At 47.8% G+C, this 14351-nt stretch overlaps 1 non-coding gene across 1 annotated transcript; it reads left to right on the forward strand.

Moving 5' to 3' along the window:
• Positions 1–13248: 13248 nt before the first annotated feature.
• Positions 13249–13320, forward strand: TRNAH-GUG. Its single transcript has one exon. It is a non-coding gene; the product is annotated as a tRNA-His (tRNA).
• Positions 13321–14351: the final 1031 nt, after the last annotated feature.

Consider the following 14351-nt stretch of genomic DNA (forward strand, 5'->3'; position numbering starts at 1 on the left):
GCCAGGGGGCAAGCTGACAGACCTCAGCCGCCACAGACGCACCTGTCCTCCAGGATGGGTTCGAGGCTGGGTGCGCAGGGGCACCCAGCTAATCTCGAATCATGAGAGCGCTGGACGCCAGCGGGTTGCTGTGACCTGCGCCCCAGCTGCAGTGAAGCAATAACTTGAAAAGGAAGTGAAATTCAGCAAATGCCGGGCCTCTGGATCCTCAGAGATGGTCTCCTGCACTGGCGACCTCTCCCGACCTCTCAAAGCCGTGCTCTCATTGGAACCCCTTGGAAATGGCACGGGGGTGACTCAGCTGAGGACCCGAAATAAAATGCTGCCAACAGGAGCCTGACTCACCCGCAGGACTAGCTGCTGGCTCAACCCGAGGAGACTGGTAAGTCTGTCCTCCCAAAGTTTCCTCCCCCGGGGGGATTGCCCAGCAAAAGCGTACTCAGCAGATTTCTACACGGAAAGAGGAGTGGTTCTGAGACTGATGCTCAGGGCTGGGAGCAGGTGAAGAAAGTGATGTTGGAAGCTGGTCAGTTAGGGGTCCTGCCTCTTTGGACTGAGATTGGAGGTAATCGGCTAATCGTCACGGTGGGCAAGGGGGGATGGGTAGTGAGCTGAGACCAGCACCCCTTCCAACACCCCAATTCTGGGGCATTCAGGATGCGGGGTGGCCCACTGGAAATGACACTTCTGGAAACGCAGAGGTCCCACTTGGATCTCGTCCTGCTCCCAGTGAACTCGCTCAGTGGCAGCCAAACTGTCCTTGCGCCCCTTGCCAGGGTTCCACCTGGCCTTGCTGGAGACAGGGGCATCTGTACACAGCACGATGCGAGCAGGGCCAGTCCCACCTGTGTGATGGACAGGCAGGGCCACCGCTCCAGGATCTTAGGGTACCGGGGAGGGCGTCACTTTACCAACCTCACGCTCATCCAGCAGTGAGTTCCATTTTCTGTTTTTGGTTTTTCCAAAGTATGTATCAGATTCAAACTTCTTTCCTATTGTTACTCCTCACTGTCTCACCTGGACAATGGAAATCAACTCCAGAATCCATCTTGCCAACTCCACGCCTGCCCTCACTCTTTCCCATGATTCAGTCTCTACGCAGTGGCCACAGTTATCTCTCCATGATGTAGTCACTAAATCACGGCCCCCTGACACCCCTTCGATGACTCCTCATCTGTTCTGGGTACCCACTGTATCACCAGGTACCTCCAAATGCAGTGGCTGAAAACAACCGCGATTTTACCGTAGCTCTCAGTGCCAGACAGGGCTTGGCTGGATGGGTTTTCGGCTTTATACCGTGTTGAGTCAGGTCACTTGGGGGTATGCAGCTGGTGGATGGCCTGGCTCGAACTTTTCGGAAGGACGTCGCTCACGTGTTCTGGTGCTTTGGTGGGGTGGCTAGAGGGGTTTAGACGGGGCTGTTGACTGGCGTGTTCCTGTGCCATCACCCCACGCACCAAGTCTTAGGGTCATCTGGCTTCTTACACCGCGGCTTAGGACTCCCAGTGAGCGTCTAAGTGTTAGTCACTCAGTCGTGTCTGACTTTCTGTGATCCCATGGACTATAGCCCGCCAGGCTCCTTGGAGTCCATGGGATTCTCCAGGCAAGAATACTAGAATGGGTTGCCATTCGCTTGTCCAGGGGATCTTCCCAACCCAGAGACTGAACCCAGGTCTCCTGCATTGTAGGCGGATTCTTTACCATTGGAGCCACCAGGGAAGCCCTAGGACTCCAAAAGAGGGTTTGCAAACAAGAAGTAGCAAGTGCCCCTCCCTGAGGCCAGGGAGTAGAAGCTGGCAGAGCATCGCTTCCGCCACACTGCATTTCCCAAAGGAGGCAGGTGCCTCCTGGACTCGCAGGAAAGGGATGAAGGTGCCAGCTCTAGGGGCAGGAGTGTCCAGGCACGTGCAGCCATCTTTAACTGGCCACACACCCACTATCAGAGAGATGCCCGCTTTCTTGGCTGACCAACCAGGACCTGATGACCCGGCCCTTGACTGCCTCATACCATGTGCTTCCTCCCACCTCAGCCTCCGGCCACATGCGACTCCTGCCTGATCCACAAACACATCTGCTCTTCCTTCTCACCTCAAAACGTCACTCATCTGGAACACCCTTCCTCAAACGCTCCCCACATGGGCTCCTCCATGCTGGTGAGGTCTTAGCTCACGTGTCCTCTCTAGACGGAGCCCCTGAGCTCAGCCCCCCGCCATGGAAAGCATCCAGACCAGAATGTTCTAGTCGCCTGACAGCTTCCCTTTAGAGATGGAAAGAAAGGATGAGTACATGGCTCCAGGCGGGCAGAAGAGATCTGGGACAAAAGTGAGTTTCCATTCTGCCTACTGGTAGGTTCTTTACTACCCCCTGCCCCAAAAAATACCCGCTTCACTTTTTTCACCTGCTAAACACAGATAAGCAACCTTTACCTCCAAGAGCTGTCATAAGAAAAAAGAATGAGATCGCCACGAGTGAGCATCACATAGAGTCCACAGACATAGTAAAGTTTCAATAAATATTTGTTAAAAGAGACAAAATGGTTGTTTTCTTTTTCTTTTCTTTTTTTCCAAGTACAAGGCCAGTTGCAGGCTATAATTTCCTTGTTACTAGACATTCTGGTTTAGCCTTGGGGTTCTGGATTTTCTTCCTCCCCCGCCCCCACCCCGCTTAATTTGAGAGTCGTCATCTCTGCTCGCCCAGGTCAGAAAGTCCACTGCACGCCATCCTTGTGGGGAGGGTGAGGTGTGTAGGGGGGTGACTGGCTCAGAGTAAACAAGCTGAGGAACTGTGGGACCAAACACATAACTGGCAAGAAAGTTTTTTTTTTTAATAATAGATGTTTAAAAATGAATCCAAACAAGAGAAATAGACCCACAGCACAGGGATAAGTGTAACGTCTATCATGAACTGTGATATATATCTGCTCTGAGACCAGCTCAACAAAAGGCCAAATTTTCTTAAAAGCATGTTAAAATATTAATAGATAGCTGAAACAGTTCTCCTGCAATTGCTGCCAGCCTTCGGAAAGATTACATCAGACTGGGGAGAACGAGGGGAGACGCTGTTATGTCTTAGCGGCGGCGACCTACAGGGGCAAACCTTACCATCCACTCCGATGGGGCCGGCTGCAGTGTGGCAGGCAACCCCCTGCCAGGCTCCGTTCATGCGAGTCAGAATTACTGAGAATTCTCGAATTCGGCCTCAGGAGATGTGATTCACTGCCCCAACCTCCTGGTATGCCAAAGCCCTCGCCCCAAGGCTCCTTTGGTTTAGTTCCGACCTTCCCTCTGGCCTCTTCTCCCACTAGGCTCCCCTTCTGAGCCCCATGGGTGGCTTTTCAGAGCCTCATACTTATCTGGGTCCCTCCTGGTGCAGGACTTCTGGTCCTCTCTTAGCTCCTTCTAGAACATTCTTCTCCCCACTCTTAACTCCTTTAGTCACCTCCTCCTCCTCTGGGTCTCTGCAGGAGCTCCTTCCCCTAGAGCAGGAGTCCCCAACCTTTTTGTGGAGCAGGGACCTGTCTCGTGGAAGACAATTTTTCCATGGACCAGGGAGGAGGGAGATGGTTTTGGGGATGATTCGAGTACATGACACTTAGTGTGCACTTATTTCTATTGTTATTACATCAGGTCCCCCTCAGACCATCAAGCACTGGATCCGGGAGGTTGGGGACCCCCGCTCTGGAGCACCCCCAGACACTACAAGTCCCACCAAGGACCTCTGTCGCCTCTCCCCTGCACTTCATGTTAGCCTCTCTGCATGGATCCCTCCAGCCTCTCTCATGAACTCTGTAACGGCAGGGCTTGCCTCTCTTCTCACTCATCACAGAATCCACAGCCTCTAGTAGACGAGGGGACCAGTAAGTAACTGTGAAACAGGTGAACAAATCCAGAACAACAGCCTAGAGCGCCAAGAGCATCACGTTCAACCTCGTGATTCTGGGGCTGGGTGGAGGGATTCATTGCAAAGGTTGATTAACCTCACTGGTTTGATCTGCCAAAGAAAGAATCCCTTTGCTTCACTGGTTTGCCAGTGGAAACACATCAACGAAGGGAAAAAAGCATACACGCACCCCTATGTTCTGAGCAGCACTAGTCACAATAGCCAAGACGTGGAAACAACCTAAATGCCCACTGCCAGATGAATGGACGGACAACGGGTGGATTCCATACACAACAGAATACTACTCAGGCATGAAAGAGAGTGAAATAATGCCATCTTCTTGCCTGGAGAATCCCATGGACGGAGAAGCCTGGTAGGCTGCAGTCCATGGGGTCGCACAGAGTTGGACACGACTGAAGCGACTTAGCAGCAGCAGCAACATGGATGTGACTAGAGATGATCGTGCTAAGTGAAGGAAGTCGGAATGAGAAAGAGAAATGCTGATGACACCACTTACATGTGGAACCTAAAATATGACACAAAGGAGCATATCCACAAAACAGAAGCAGACTCGCTTGTGGAGAAAAGACTTGTGCTTGCCAAGGGGGAGCAGGGTGGTGGAGGGAAGGAGTGGGGGTCGGGATAAGCAGAGGTAAGCTGTTCTATAAGCAATAAGGGCCCACTGTGTAGCACAGGGAACTATATTCTGTGATAAAGTGTAACGGAAAAGAATTTTAAAAATAATTTATATATATATACACATATATGTATAACCAAATCACTTTGCTGTACAGCAGAAATTAACACTGTAGCTAAACTTCAATAAAATTTTTTTTTAAGTATAACAAGTTGCACAAGGTCTTTTGGCCTAAAGGTGATGTTCAGTTCAGTTCAGTCGCTCAGTCGTGTCCGACTCTTTGCCACCCCATGAATCGCAGCACGCCAGGCCTCCCTGTCCATCACCAACTCCCAGAGTTCACTCAAACTCTTGTGCATAGAGTCGGTGATGCCATCCAGCCATCTCATCCTCTGTTGTCCCCTTCTCCTCCTGCCCCCAATCCCTCCCAGCATCAGAGTCTTTTCCAATGAGTCAACTCTTCACATGAGGTGGCCAAGTACAGGAGTTTCAGCTTTAGCATCATTCTTTCCAAAGAACACCCAGGAATGATCTCCTTTAGAATGGACTGGTTGGATCTCCTTGCAGTCCAAGGGACTCTCAAGAGTCTTCTCCAACACCACGGTTCAAAAGCATCAATTCTTCGGTGCTCAGCTTTCTTCACAATCCAACTCTCACATCCATACATGACCAATGGAAAAACCATAGCCTTGACTAGATGGACCTTTGTTGGCAAAGTAATGTCTCTGCTTTTGAATATGCTGTCTAGATTGGTCATAACCAAGGTAGGTCCTTATTTTCTCACATTCCCATCTGGCCCCTTGAGAGCTCTTTACTTGTCAATCATCCTCCTTGACTTTCCTCCCAAGCCCATGGAAATGAATGGGGCCATTTTTCTCCTGGCTGCTGAAGCTCAGGATCTCGGCTTCCTCCTTGGCTCCTGCCTGTTCTCTCCCCTCTGCCACCAACTGGTGACGGCCTTTGCTGAGCTTTCTTCCCATCATTTCCACCACTTGCTCTTTCCTCTCTAACCTCTGTGCTGACTTCAGTTCACTTGTGCACTCTTTGCTTCTGAATGACTACGATCACCACCTCAGCCTTCTTCCTTACTTCTGATGGTAACCCCTGCTGGAATCCATTTCCCAGTGACACCTGGTAATATTTCTCAGCTACAAAGCATCCGTTCGGCAAGTACTTATTGATGATGCTACTGGAGGACGGCTGCTGTGAAGCCCCTGGGGATAGAAGGCTGCCTGTGACCTTCCAGAAGAGACAAGTGTGTAACCAACGGCAGGATTCCGGGGGGTGGGGTGGGGTGGGAGGGAGTGGTTGCTACCAGAGTGGGTGAGCAGTCTTGGCGACAGGGGAGGCTGAAGAGGCATCTATTCCCTCCCTCCCTCTTTGCCTTCTTTCCGCTCTGGCTCTGGCTCATTCATTCATTCAGAAAACACTATCCAGTGACGGACCAGATAATCAAGATACATTAAGACGGCGAGGGGTGGGGTATATGGAAGTGAGCATGACGTGGTATCACCCCTTAAAGGGCTGACTTGTTGGTGCATATGTGTGCACATATGTGTGTACACACAAACTCACCCATTTACACACTGGGTGCAGGGAGCTGAGTTCCAGAAACCTTGACGTCCTCAAACCTCCAGCTCTTAAGATGGGGCTGAATGCATTTACAGAATGCATGGACGAATGAATGAATGAATACATAAAGGAATAACTGACCTAGTGTGAAAAGTCCTGAGTATATTCACAGGACTCAACCTCTGTCAGCAGGAGAGTTTTGATTAGAATTTGATTGGAGTTGAGTAGAAAACGCCCGGCGATCCAAAGGCAGGAATCTCTAGCGTCGTGCCTGCACAAGGGGGTTCAAAGTGTGGACCCCGTTCAGCTCAGAAGAGACAACCCCTTGTCCCCCTCCAAATGTCCACAGGCTTGCTCCTCATCATGGACAGCCCAGGCGCCCAGCTAGTTTGCAGAGGCCTGGCTGTCTGCAGAAGACAGGGCATCTGGACTCAGTGATTCCACACTGACTTGATGTCCTTCCCGAGAGGGGATGATGATGATGGCAGTCATGGTGTCATGTGTCGGCCGCCACGTGCTGCTGCTGCTGCTGCTCAGTCGCTTCAGTCGTGTCCGACTCTGTGCGGCCCCATAGACGGCAGCCCACCAGGCTCCCCCGTCCCTGGGATTCTCCAGGCAAGAACACTGGAGTGGGTTGCCATGTCCTTCTCCAATGCAGGAAAGTGAAAAGTGAAAGTGAAGTCGCTCAGTCGTGTCCGACTCTTCACGACCCCATGGAGTGCAGCCCACCAGGCTCCTCCGTCCATGGGGTTTTCCAGGCAAGAGCACTGGAGTGGGTGCCATTGCCTTCTCACTTATTAGTGGCCAGGCACTGCCTTAGGCAGCAACCCAGCTAAAGAGACAATTCTTAGCGCCTCATCACAAATGGGGATGCTGAAGCTGTGTGTGTGAAGAGACACAGAAAATTTACTGTAATTGACCCCGATCAAAGAACCACCGCCTTCTCTGCCCTCTTACATATTGATAAGTCCCAGTTTACTCCCACATGGCTTCTAGCCTCTGAATCTAACACGTTCCGGGAAGCACAAAATAATGGCAGAGGATGAAGGCCTTTGTAAGTGATGATGGAAACACGGGTGGTATGAGGATATATGAAATAGCACGTCAGAGATGTGCGTTGGAAGATGCCGCCGCCTTCAGAATGCAAGAGAAGGCAGGCTACAGACCAGTTTCTGTTCCTGAGGAACTGGTCAGCGCACCTCTTTCCAAAAGCTGAGACTGCCTGGGGAGCAGCAAAGGAACAAACGCGCCAAGCGTTATTGGAGAGAAAAATAACCGCAAACAAACAATACCCTGTCACATGTATTAGGATTTCAGTTTTTAGTTGAATTTAGCTGGCTGTGGGTCGTTTGTTGTTTTCTTTTTTTTTAATATATATATAGATATGTTCGCTCCTTTCCTTTAGTTTTATTCCGACTTTTCTTTATACTGATTGCATAATGACTTACCCTGGATGGGAGGAACAGATTCCTTTGAATAAGTGAAACTTGCTAACCGCAGGGACAGAATCTTGCCCTTGTCTTTCTGCTCTGCTTTTGGGGAGAAGGAGGGAGACGCAAGGAGGGACGATCCAACCTGGCTCTGAAATTATATAACAGTCGTAACTCCAACTAAAGACCAACGGCTCCCAGCTGAGGACCCCTGGGCTGGAGCTGACCTCTGTCTTATCAGCCGGGAGGTGACTCCCCGAGGTCTCCCAGGGAATGGGCTTGAGACCTAGCAGAGCACAGTCTCAGTCCAGGATGGAGCAGCTCACAGGCTCGTCAAGGTTGTAAGAAAAGCCAAAAGGAAAATAAACACAATGCGAATGTCCTTCCTTTGCTCCTGGCTCTAGAGTACACACACACTCCTTCAGGCCGTCAGGGCTTTGCAACGAAACACGTAAATGCACAGACTACTTTCGAGGCATACGTTTCTTGGACCAACCAAACATTTAATTTTCTTTCTTCTTAATTGGTGTGTTTTGTTATGGCTCACATCTCCCACAGATGTGTTCAGTAGTGGCTAAATGCAACTTCGGCATTTCCAGTAGCACTCCACTGGACACTCTGAGCATAGTAATTACAACAGCTATTCATTGACTGAGAATCTGCAGTTTTATTTTGTCTGCAGGACAAAATAGCCCCAGCTACCTCAATGGTAGCTGAGGCAGCACCGGGTGGACGAGAGTTAGAGTAGTAATAACGTTAATAATAGTATTATTAACTTCTATCCCAGTTCCTTAGCTTCTGTCCACATTTCTTAACACCAAAAATTGTGCTAACCATGATCTCATTTAATTCTTCCAATAGCGATGTGTGAGAGGTATTATCTACATTTTATAGAGGTGTGCGTTTGTGCCAAGTTGCTTCAGTCGTATCTGACTCTTTGTGACCCTATGGGCTATAGCCTGTCAGGCTCCTCTGTCCATGGGATTCTCCAGGCAAGAATACTGGAGTGGCTTACCATGCCCTCCTCCAGGGGATCTTCTTGACCCAGGGATTGAACTCACATCTCTTGCATCTACCTACATTGGCAGGTGGGTTCTTTACCACTGGCACCACCTGGGAAGCCTACATTTTATAGACGAGGAAGTAGAAACTCAGAAGGATTAAGACGTGTTGTTGTGACTACCTGGCTAATTAGATGATTCCTCCTCCTTGAATTAACTGTAATGATGCACTCTTTCCATGGTCATATTTTATGGCTTTGATAGTATGCCTGGAACAGAATATGTAATCAATGGCCTCTGGTAAGGATTAGCAGCCCCGCTGCTACAGACCAATAGCTAAACTGACTCCCTATGAGAAGCATCAACCCCGTTGTACAGATGTGGAGACTGAGGCCAAAGCCTCAAAGCTAGGATATGGCAGAACCACATATCAGTTCAATTCCAAACCACACCCCTTCCAGTCATTGGGCCTGCTGTTCTTACGGGACTCAGATTCTTTAACCATCTCTGAGGCAACTTCCTTTTGTCATAATGGAAACAGCCTGCCAAGTCTGGGTAGCTAGGAGCAACCCTTAAGACTGGCCATCAGTCTGGTCTTTCCTTTCAGGTGAAATGGGATGGGAAGAATCCATGTTTCCAAAAGCCTCCCACACCGGGCACCAGCTGCCCCTTGACATCCTCTGGCCTCGAGGCCTAGCAGGGTGGCCCTGCCCTGGCCTCCTGGCTAGAACGACAGAGGCTCCTGTGTGCACGCGAGCCTTTGTGTTCTGTAGCCAGCAGCCGCAGCCAGAGATCAGCGATAAGTAGACATCGTGTAAATTCAACTGCACGCACCCACTCTCCCTACAAATCATGTGACTTCCTATTAACAGCATCGCTGGTCTTACCAAACCGATATTTCCTGTCAAGGCTTTAGACTAATTGTGGTTTTAACAAGGGTAACATCATGCATTTCTGTGAGAGGGAACAACCGTAGGTCAGACAGCCAGACGGGCAGTCTGGAAAACAGATCCATACTCCAAACCTTTCAGGCTGATAGAAAACCCAGATAAGTGTGCTGGTGATGTGCAAGTTATCTGGGGAGAATCGGACGGGAGGGAAATGAACTCTGCTCGGCTAAAGACAGCGTTAGTTGCTCAGTCGTGTCCGACTCTTTGCAACCCTATGACTGTAGCCCGCCAAGCTCCTCTGTCCATGGGATTCTCCAGGCAAGAATCCTGGAGTGGATTGCCATTCCCTTCTCCAGGGGATCTTCCCGAACCAGGGATCGAACCCAGTTCTTCTCCTGCATTGCAGGCAAATTTGGAGTCCTCAAAGATGGAGCACTGTTTTTTTGCTTGGTGTTTAAGAAAAGCAATCCATGAAGACCGGAGACTCTAGACCCTGACAGATGTGGGCCTGACCGTGCTTGGCCCAAGGAGAGTCAGCGGGCCTGGGATGGCTGCACTCTCTCCGGGGCCCCGCGCTCGACCTCTGGAGTTGTGACCACTGATGGCGACTGCGGAGCGCATCCCTCTTGGCTGCACTCTCTCCACAGTTCAGAGGCCCTGTAACTGTTCTGCTCTTGGGAAAGGCTGAGGCCTCCGCGGGGGAACATATTTGCCCTGACTGGCTTGTTGTTTGGCAGAAGAGATATGCCGTGATTGAGCTCAGGGCTCGTGAACTCAACCTGCGCCTTGGAAAACAGAATGAAGATGAGAGAGAGGTTTGAACTTCTTCCCTTAACCCACATCTGGCTCAACAGCCCCCTTTTCCTGTTAAGACGTCAAATGTGGTATGACAGGGTACCATTTATCACTGAGACGTCCTCCACAGCTTCCTTTTCCTGTACCCTGTCTCTTCCACTTACTTTAGGTCAAACCGAGACATTTCTTACAGGGGCGCTTTCAACTTGGGTGACACTTTCCTGATGCTGAATCTTGTTCCGAAATGCCACAAGCAAAGTCGCCGGCCTAGAATATCAACATGTCACAGGGCTTTCATTGTTTTAGGCACAACTCAATCGTGTTTCTTCCAGCTCATCTGGGAATTTTGTTTGCTAAATAAGGGTCTATTCCTACCAGGAAAATTCAAAGCGACCACTAGGAAACACTAAAATCCACTTCCAGCTCCCCATTTAACTGATTTAATAGAAAATGCATAAGCATAGATTTTTTTTTCACTGCATTTGGCCAGTAGAACTTTCTGCAAAAATAGAAATGTTCCATTTCTGGGCTGTCCAATATGATAGTCAGTAGCCACGTGGGGCTACTGAACAACTAAAATGTGGCTACCGCAACTGAACTCATTTTAATTAATTTAAAATTAAAATTGAGAAATGCAAATAATGCACGGTAGACACTGGTAGAAATGTTCAGACCGTGAACTGTGCTATGGATGGAGAAGGGTTAAGATTTATTTGAAAAATTCCAGTTATTTATTCACTGGTAACATGTCTGCAGGTTGCATATGACCTTACTTTTGTTGACCTGAACATACCTCAGAAAAAGTGAAAGAAGAAGGATGTTGCATTCATATTAAGAAAATGATGCCTTTCTCTTGAGGTTTGGGGCAAAACAAAGAACAAGAGAACTGGCCTAGTGCCTGGGTTAGGTAATGGATATTCGTTCATTCATTCACTGGTTAATTTAATACTTACTAAATCTCTACTACATACCATGTACAACATTTCAGTTGCTTCATCTATAAAAGGAGGAGAAATAATAAATAATACCTAAATAGATATTGCATGCAATACACTTGGTGAACTGTAAGCCACCAGGGAAATTTGACCCAGATTGGTATTTTCTTTAGCCTTCTCAACCAGGAAGAGATATTTAAACTGGAAGGGGTGCTTAAATTGCAAATGAAACTCCAGAGTGGGCACAAAGAATAAAGAAACAATCCAGCCACCTCGGATGATTATTCTAGATAGTTCAAATCCATGCATCTGGATAATTAATATCCTGAGATAATGAAAAGATTCACAGGGGGAAATGCAACAGCTCAAGAAGACAGGGAGAAAGGAAGAGAATCACTACAATGTCTCTGTCTCAGAAGAGAAAAACGGGGAAAGGACATTTCAGAAAACTATACGATGGTAAAGTTTGTGTTGGCACAACTCAAGAATAGATTATTAACAAGTTGATTTTGAAAAAGCAAAGTGGAAACCTACTATCTCAAGGGAATGGCACAGTACAAATGTGTTTTGATCTCAGAAAACATGTGATGCTGTCCCTTAAGAAATACCTAAAGACAAGATGGAAAGATGTGAAGTGGATGGGAGGATCATCAGTGGATTTGTTGCTACTCAACCAAATTCTGTCTTCTAATTTACGAACACCTTTCACATAGAAGGGACTTGATCACACAGAGATGTGATCAGATCTCGAACTGATAAGGCAGAGGTTCTGAGTGTGGTCCAGGTACCTGCAGCATCAGCACCAGCTGGAAACGTGTTCGAGACACAGATTCTCCCATCCCATCCCCAGACCCACTGAATCAGACCCTCTAGGGTGGAGCCTAGCTGTCTGGGTTGTAATCAAACTTGCCGGTTATTCTGGTGCCTGACAAGGTTTGAGAGCCACTGTGCTCTGGGGAACAGCAGAGAAAGAATGAGGGGCAGTTGGTACGACAAGAGGGCTTTGGGAAAGTAAGGTTAAATGGGCCTTTTAGGGGGTTTGCTGTGTGGTATATAAAATGATTCTCCCTCGGTGTTCTCTCTACATGGCTTCAGTAAAACTTTATATTACTGCTCAAGAATCTTGGGATCAGACGGATTTTCTCTTGCACTGGTCTCGTAGCGGGACCTAACTGAATCTGATGACCATTCTGTTGCTAATGAGGTCAATCCAACTCTTGCAGACCTGTCTGGGTTGCAATTGTCTAAGGTCAACCTGTTCCCACTGTTCATCCTCCCAACTTATATAAACATGGCCCACTAATAAGACTATTTAAACGAGCAGATTTCCAGCAGGAGGTTGACCAGTAGTCGTAGCTGTTGCAAGCACATGTAACACCTTTTGCACTGGGGCAGAAGACATATCTGAAGAACACACTGGAGTTATCTTCTAACAGTATGTCCTGACTGGGACATGCTGATAACACACCTTGGAGGCACAGTCAGCAAAGACCTACAGAGAACAGTTACAGCCACAGGTCTGAGAATTTTATATGTACCTGCCTAAAAAGATTGCTGGGCACAGGTGGGTTTTTTCTAACTTCCCCTTCCAAAAGCACTTACTCTAATAAACACACTGAGATGAAATAATGATCATGTCATCGATGCATAAGAAAGATAATAAGGTATTAATATACAGCCCAAATACATTCAACTCCCTTTGAGGGAAATAGCTAACTTGCCAATATGTATGAATCAATTTAACTTATAAAAGGAACAGAGTTTCTCACTGGATTACACCAAGAATAGTGATTAACAGACTGTCAATTCTAATATGAATTTTGTCTCTGCCCAAGTGAAGGTTTAAAATTCATTTCATTTTTATGCATAAAATTTATCCACTGATTTTTTTTTCAATTTTAAGCTGTATACTTTCTCTCTGGAAGAAAAAAGATGGAGGAAAGGGATGAAATGAAATTTTAAAAGTCCAAACCCTTCCCTTTTAATATACACCTTACACACTGTTTTCTTGATTTGGTTTTTTAATGTTCATTGATTTATTTAATAGATGTTTCTGGGGGACCTACTTTTTTAAAAGCCTGACACTTTTTAAGGCTCTAAAGGATGGCTTCCCTGGTGGCTCAGATGGTAAAGCGTCTGCCTGTGACGCAGAAGACCTGGGTTCGATCCCTGGGTTGGGAAGATCCCCTGGAGAAGGAAATGGAAACCCACTCCAGTACTCTTGCTGGAAAATCCCATGGACGAAGGAGCCTGGTAGGCTAGAGTCCATGGGGTCGCAAAGAGTCAGACATGACTGAGCGACTTCACTTCACTTCACTTCAAAGGATGAAAACTGGGAGCCTGCCCTAGAGAGGAAAGAAAATCATCAAGCAGATAAAGAAGTCTATAATTTTATATACATTATATAATACATATGTATATAAAATACAGGCTCACAAATTGTGAAGTTTGGTGGCAGAAAGGAGCAGGGATGGGAACCAGAGTAAGGACGACCTGTTCATTCAGGGGATCATGGATCCCTCTTGGAGGTGATGCTGAAGCTGAGACCCACAGGACAAGCCATCAACCATCAAAAAGCCAAAAGAAGGTAGTGTTTCCATCAGAGAGGTCATTACCAAGTGTTATATATAAAAACCCCACTTGGTTTACAAGCCTGTTGTACGGAAGAGGCGATTGAGGCTCAGGGAGTCTGAAGAACTTTCTCAGAGTCACACAATTAACTAAGTCAGGGCTGACCTAGCTTTAGACTTGGGTATGAGTTCAGTCATTGAGCTGTTCAAAGCCATATTCCATGGCTTCAAATGCAGAGTTTCCCCAGAATAAATATCCACTCAAAAAAGTCACACCTGTTGTTTTTGGCTTGGTTATTATTTTCTTCCATGATGGCAAGCAGATTCTCCTCTGACCACCCTGGAAACCAGCTGCATGCAGCAATGGGAGATGTCTCTCTTCTCTGTGAACCACTGGATACCCCGCCCTGCCCCCCATGAATCAGCAGGAGATGCATTCACCGGGCCACCCCACATCTCTGCCTTTTGAACCCTTCCCATAAACGTGTCTACAAGATAGGAAGTCACTGTAACGCACAAAGGGCCAAGAGAGGCTGTCTTCTGGATACCTATTTATATCCTTAGCAGCTAGATGGAAATGCACCCTTCAGATCCCGACATCCACTATGAGAGGAGGAAAACAGAAACCACCGGGTCAAAGCG

This window comes from Bubalus bubalis, chromosome 18 (genome assembly GCF_019923935.1).
Source record: "Bubalus bubalis isolate 160015118507 breed Murrah chromosome 18, NDDB_SH_1, whole genome shotgun sequence".
NCBI lineage: Eukaryota > Metazoa > Chordata > Mammalia > Artiodactyla > Bovidae > Bubalus > Bubalus bubalis.